The sequence below is a fragment of the Adelges cooleyi genome, unplaced genomic scaffold (genome assembly GCF_023614345.1).
Source record: "Adelges cooleyi isolate 19-005CV unplaced genomic scaffold, UGA_ACOO_1.1 ACOO_flye_CR_arks_rails_tigmint_CR_PRNA_247, whole genome shotgun sequence".
Classification (NCBI taxonomy): Eukaryota; Metazoa; Arthropoda; class Insecta; order Hemiptera; family Adelgidae; genus Adelges; species Adelges cooleyi.
The window spans coordinates 14,149,864-14,155,574 of NW_026095912.1; the positions used below are offsets into that span (position 1 = coordinate 14,149,864).

Sequence of the window (5,711 nt, forward strand, 5' to 3'; positions counted from 1 at the left end):
ATATCACAAATGTACATTTTGATAATTTAATATGTGTTTACAAGTAGGTATTTAGAGAATCTCAAAATTATTGAAATAATTGATCGCATATTTTATACTTATTAAGTATAATTCCTATTGAATATTGACATTAAAATGAATATTTATTATTTTATATATTTCGAACATTACAGTGTTTTCTCAAGTCAGTTTAAGCGTCTCAGTCCTCTTTTGGTGAGCTGATATAGGTAATGCTATAGACATAATATAAATATAGTGTTAAAATAAAAAAAAAATTATATTTATAAATTATAAAACAAAAATTGAACGTGTTGTAACTTGTTTAAACCACAATGTTAATTATGTAATCTATGTAAAATACCTTGTAGAGATAATCTTGTAAAAATAAATAACTTAATATTTACAAAAAAAACATTAAGCGAGGAAAACATATTATGAATTATATAAAACATTTAAAATCTATCAACGAATTTGAAGAGTTTTTTCCATCATAAATCAATGGTTCTTTACACAATCATTCTTCGACAATCTGAAAATAACTACAATCTAGTAATATCATACTACCGAAATAACATAATCTAGTAAATCTAGGACTACAGCTTTTTGAGAAATCTACATGCAATATAATTTTCAGACCTTAAGCTCTAAACTGTTGTCTAATAATAACCAAATAAGGAAATAGTTTCCTCATCTCTGGGGGAAGGGTTTATGATAAATTTTTGGTTTGTCAACGTTTACCAAAAGTACTATGTCTAAAAAATATTCCATACAAATTAGGAACTAATTCGACTGGTAACGGGTGTGTGGTGTTTTTCATGATTTTGAAGGAGAAGAGAAGAACTTTTCAAATATTTGGCTTAATAAGGTTCCTTTTGGGTACGATTTCTCAGGTTTAGGTATGATTGCTAAATGCTAGAATCGGTTCACAGGCTTAGAAGACATCAATACAATATATAATAAGAATAATAATGAATTTACTGTGCGTCATTAAATAATAGCTCCTTTGTATAATACAATGATAACAGTATGGAATTTGATGTCAACTACTATTTTCTCTACTTTATCTTTTGCTAACATTAGATGGACAAATTTATTCCATAATTTACTAGTGTTAAGGCGAGTTATACTGCATACACATCAAGCCAAGAAACAATAAATGAAAAATAACTGTTTTTCACATACAATTTTACTTAAAAATAAAATATTAATTCTTATTTACTATACTCATTTACATTTTTGAATTCTAATTATTCAACTTTATTGTTTAACCAACGTTTAGATTGAACGAATTTCACCCTTTTCATAAACAAATAAGTTCTTAAACTCTTTTCATAATTATTATGTAGTATTAGTAAAATTACTAAATCACAAACCAAAACTAATTTACATATATATTTTATTATGAGTTTTGAAACAAATGTTTATAAAAATATACAAATAATTAATAGGAACTTTTTTCTTGACTTCACAATCGTCATAATAAAAATAACTACCAAACAAATTATAGAAAAAATATAAAATAAAATAAAAATTATAAAAAATATTCTAAGCACAATACAATATAAATTAAAAATTAATTCATCACATTTATTTTATCGCTAAAAAAACTATTTCCATAAACATCCATTTTTGTCGGTGAACTCACAATAATTATACTAATATTTACGCAATAAGTTTAATTAAATTAATTAATTAACAGTCTGTTGTTAGCGCTGAAGATGACAACATCGTTGTTGTAACACGTGTACGCAAGAAGTGTATAATTTTTATGGTTTAGGGTTCAAGTAGATTTTATATCTTTACTATAAATAACATTAATTAAGCAAAGAAAATTTCCAAATAAATGCTACAAAATATATATACAAAATGATTAAATAAAAGTAATAATAATAACACATTTGTTAAAATAAACAAAAAAATAACTAGTCAAACAGTTACTAACTTAAGTGGGGTAAATCAGCTTAATATTACAAAAAAAAATATACATTTTTTGGTTATTTTGTTTAATGTTAAATCTAGTGGTTAAAATCATTAACGCGTACCCTATTAAGTTCCAATTATTAACAAATTATAAAATAAACAAGTCAAACGGAAAAACAAATCATATAAATTATCGACTGAACTTCACGGTGTAGGTTGTAATAGTTTCAGGTTTATGTAAGAAAAATTAAAACACACACTAGCCATCAGTATGTAATCGTGCGTGTCTCCTGAAGCTGGATTTTGCAGAAAAAGCCTTAGAGCACACATTACATTTATACTTTTGTTTTTAATTGACTTTACTTGTTGAAGCAGGTCTAACATAATCTGATTTAGCAGGCTTAAAATTGGTAAATTGTAAAAAATGTACGCATCTCAATTACAAAAACCAATTTTAATAACATTTTAGCTTCGACGGTGTGAATTCATAAAATTGCATATTAATAGAAACCCATAGATTTTGTGGCAAAATTATTATATTAATATAATTCAACCAAACTTCAGAAACCATAATTTTAAAATATAAACTACTTACTACTAGATGACTAAGTAGAGTTCAGAGTTAGAAAGACTTGGAAAGGATATTCTTATGATAGTACAATTATTGACTGAGTAAAAAATGACAAATTTGATACACAGTTGTATTCTTAACTTAATAAATTAGAGCGTAGTCCAGACCGTAGTCCGTCGTTTGCACATCCAAAGGCCCATTTTTTTGGTATTCTATCACAGACTCAAACGTATATCCATTCACAGTGTCTACTTCGTCGACTTGGACTACTGTTTCGTTGCATGTTTCACTGACACTAAAAACAACAAATATATATTTTACTACAGCGCTAAAAAAAAGAATTAGAAAATACTTGCTACAAGCAATCAATCTTAACATAGTATGCTATCTCTTAGAGAGCCCATAATATAGGTAGGCGACTACACGACCGAATCCTTCACTCCCTTTTCTGAACGTTAGAAATAATCTAATCGTACAAGTATGGTACGGTGCTCTTCTATTAACTCTACCATGCATGTATCTTGAAATAAGTCATGAGGTCAGTCAAAATATTAAAAAAAATGTTATTCAAAATGAAATAGTACAAAATAATATTCTCTTTTTTTCCAATGAAAAATCGCTTATTCCACAAGTTAACGTGTAGCTTTGTTATTAATAATACAATTATTATTTGTGGTCCCAATATTTGGAAGTTATCGTTAAATAAGATGTTACATTAATAACAACTTTTTTTTTTAACTAGTGGTGTTTGGGAAAAGTGACCAACTTGTTCCTGTTAAAACATTTTCGACCAGACTTTACCGAAAATAACAATATTAATAAAATTGATTTAAAATATTTTAATTAAAAAAATACATTTTACTTATATGCATTCCCGTCGAATGGCTTTGGAGAATAAATGTGGATAGCTGTTGTTTGATTCAACAATGTAATTCAGTTTTGTTTTTTTCACTAATGCGTTGGTGTATTGCTCTTCTGTGTCCTCGTTTTCTTCATCTATTTTAATCACGGCCCCGTAGTTATAATTCTCCATTACAATTCTGATTTTTAGTTTGCTTCTCACTACTTCTCTAAAAACAAAGAATATTTTATAAAATTGAGAAAACAACTTAAATTTAATATTTAAAAACTACCATAGCTCAAATTTAAACACATAAAAATGAAACACGAGTGCAGGATGAATTTTTGACCTAATGGCCTAGGTCGTCTAATGAGAATAAAATTATGACACAGTAAAAAATTAATTTCTCAAAAACCAATTTATAGAAAACTATTTGAATACCACATAGACCCAACAAAGGTCTGAGACGTTAAACCAGAATATCACATATTAAGCAATTCTATATTCATCCATTAATAGCGGACCATGATTACAATTTTAGAAGGTTCAAATAGCCGGTGAAATCGTATGCATATTCTTTTAAAAATGATATACTAGTTTACCTTACACAAATATATAATACTAACATAGCCTAATTAATTTCCTTTTTAATCAAAATACTAATATCCTCTGCCAAAAAGTACAAATTTATTTCATTTACCTCTAAATAATTAATTTAAAAAAAAAATTCTGCCAATCATAGATTATACTTGTTTAGAGAGAAAGTATAAATGAACACACATGAACAATGACTACCTAATAATAGTAACAATTTTACATTAACTCTAGACACTAACCTTATTTCTACCCTTTTATTGCTTACCATTTGTCGATTCGCCGAAATGTACATAAATATATACAATTACATTGATTGTTTTCTTTTCTTATTATAAAAGAAATAAAACAATATAAATAAATAATAGGTATAATAATATTTTGTGTTTTTTGAAATCATCCCTTATGTATTAGCCTTCATACAATCGACAAACTAAAACAGCATGCATTTTGTATGTACAAATTAATGTGTACTACTAACATTTGTTGATTCAACGATGTGGGTTTTGCGCAACCGAAGGTTAGGTTAGGTTTATGCTAGATTAATAGACATCAATGGTTACATTAACTTTTGATATCGCCGTGATTATCAATATATTACTCTTTGTAATATACGAAACTGAGAAATTGGCTAATTGGTAAAGCTAAAAGAACCTTAAGAACAATATAATTAGTATAGCAATAATATTATACTTTTAATACTAAAAAATAAAAGTAACAGAAAAATGGCAATTAAAGTTATAGCGTTTCAAAACCTAATATAAATTACAATGGTCTACACTCTACAATATGATAAAAAAAAAAACTGTGCAGCAGGTGTGATTAACCATTTCTGATGTAAATTGGCATGCTGATCTCAAGATACACGTTAAAACAATTTTTTTTATGGATAGTTTTCAAGATAATATGGATTTTTGAAAAGTCACAAGGTAGGCACACATTTTAAAAAATATATCGAGTTGGAATCCCCAATGTCGCACAAGATATAAAATCCTAAGTATCCAACAAGTATTTAAATTACCAATGAACGTTTATCGCAACGATTTTAATCGGTTCAGTAGTTTAGGTGCAATCGAGCAAAACATGGTAATAAAATAACCAATTTATAGAAAAACATTTGAATGTTTACATAAGAAAAGAATCGTGGCATCTGCTACACCGGATGGTTGTAAACTAGCGTTTTCATCATCACTACGGCCGTTGATAACGCACCTCAGTCTATAAGTCTTAACTTTACATAGGTACAACAATGTTTTAAAAATTCTCATCACACCGTACAACTGTGGTTTATTATGAAAAATTAAAATTAATACAACTAGTGTAAATCGTAATTGATGATAATGTTGATATCGGTACTTACGTTTACACGGCTACTTGGAGACCCTCGGATTTACAGTCCACACGGCACAGCGCTGATCCGGAATGATTATTGATAAATTATGTAATCGCACAATGAATAATAACTTTTGTCTTTTAGAGAAAACCCAGTGTCACTGCCTTAGTTATTATAAAGATTAAAGTATAAACATTATGTTGTATTATACTGCGTGCCTCTTGATAAATGATAGGTACATACAAATTACAAACAGAGTGCTCTAACACAGAATAGATAACAACACATTATGATAACAGCGGCGACCGCGGTCCACTATGGTCGGCTGGAGGTAGAACGCGGTAAAGGTAAATATTGAAGCGCGCTGGGCTTAAACAAAATATCCAATCGATATTGACCCTCGTATCAAGCTATCTATCATCTCTACTATCAGTCCATTTCTTTTAGTGTTT

General features: G+C 28.1%; 1 long non-coding RNA gene across 2 annotated transcripts; it reads right to left on the bottom strand.

Moving 5' to 3' along the window:
• Positions 1 to 1,462: 1,462 nt before the first annotated feature.
• Positions 1,463 to 5,486, bottom strand: LOC126837234 (uncharacterized). Of its 2 annotated transcripts, none has more exons than XR_007685472.1 (3): positions 5,287 to 5,486; positions 3,354 to 3,561; positions 1,463 to 2,786 (listed from the first exon to the last, which is right to left on the bottom strand). It is a non-coding gene; the product is annotated as an uncharacterized LOC126837234 (long non-coding RNA). The 2 variants fall into 2 exon arrangements; XR_007685471.1 differs by having other exon boundaries at positions 1,464 to 2,786; positions 3,347 to 3,561.
• Between the last annotated feature and the right edge of the window lie 225 nt (positions 5,487 to 5,711).